General features: G+C 34.2%; 1 protein-coding gene across 2 annotated transcripts in view; it reads left to right on the top strand.

Annotated features, from left to right (window-relative positions):
* LOC119593051 (phytanoyl-CoA dioxygenase, peroxisomal-like) overlaps window positions 1–506 on the top strand; it is an 85,323-nt gene that overhangs the window by 30,749 nt on the left and 54,068 nt on the right. The window contains exon 1 of one of the 2 annotated variants that reach the window (XM_037941951.1): window positions 55–123. The exons of the other annotated variant lie outside the window; for it this stretch is intronic. The gene's annotated coding sequence lies outside the window, so the exon portion shown is untranslated. Of the gene's footprint in view, window positions 1–54; window positions 124–506 lie in introns of those variants that run through there. 2 annotated transcript variants of the gene reach the window in all.

Here is a 506-nt window from a genome sequence, read left to right as displayed (position 1 = left end):
CTATGAAGCCATAAGTGAAAAAAAGATAAAGTCTCCCTTAGAAACATAGAAAACCGAATCCCCTGAAGACGAAGTCGCGTTCAGTCGTCTAAGCGATCTCGGAATCAGCTGTTCGATGTTGTTGTAAGTTTCGTATATTTATTTTCCGTTGTCCTTATTAATATTAACTTTTAAAAGATTGAAATAAAAAAATATTATGTAAGGATTATTGGTCTGGTTCTGTAGATATCTGCGAGGCCGAAGAAGATAAGGATTAATTAGATTAGAGACGAGATTTAGATATAAATCAACTGTTGCAGTCGTCTAATTCTGTTTCTTTTTTCTATGATCTTACTGGCAAGTGCTTATAAGACACACGACTAACTTGAATGTATGGTTTTTTTCCCCTGATTAGGTTAGTTCCCATTCCGCAGCCCCGGTAGGAAAAAAATTTAATTTCTTTTACTTTTAGAATAAAAGAAAAAGGGAAATTATCGGGGATTTTTTTTCCTTTTGCCCCAAAGTTT

The sequence above is a fragment of the Penaeus monodon genome, chromosome 31 (assembly GCF_015228065.2).
Source record: "Penaeus monodon isolate SGIC_2016 chromosome 31, NSTDA_Pmon_1, whole genome shotgun sequence".
Classification (NCBI taxonomy): domain Eukaryota; kingdom Metazoa; phylum Arthropoda; class Malacostraca; order Decapoda; family Penaeidae; genus Penaeus; species Penaeus monodon.
This window is presented reverse-complemented; position numbering and strand designations above follow the sequence as displayed.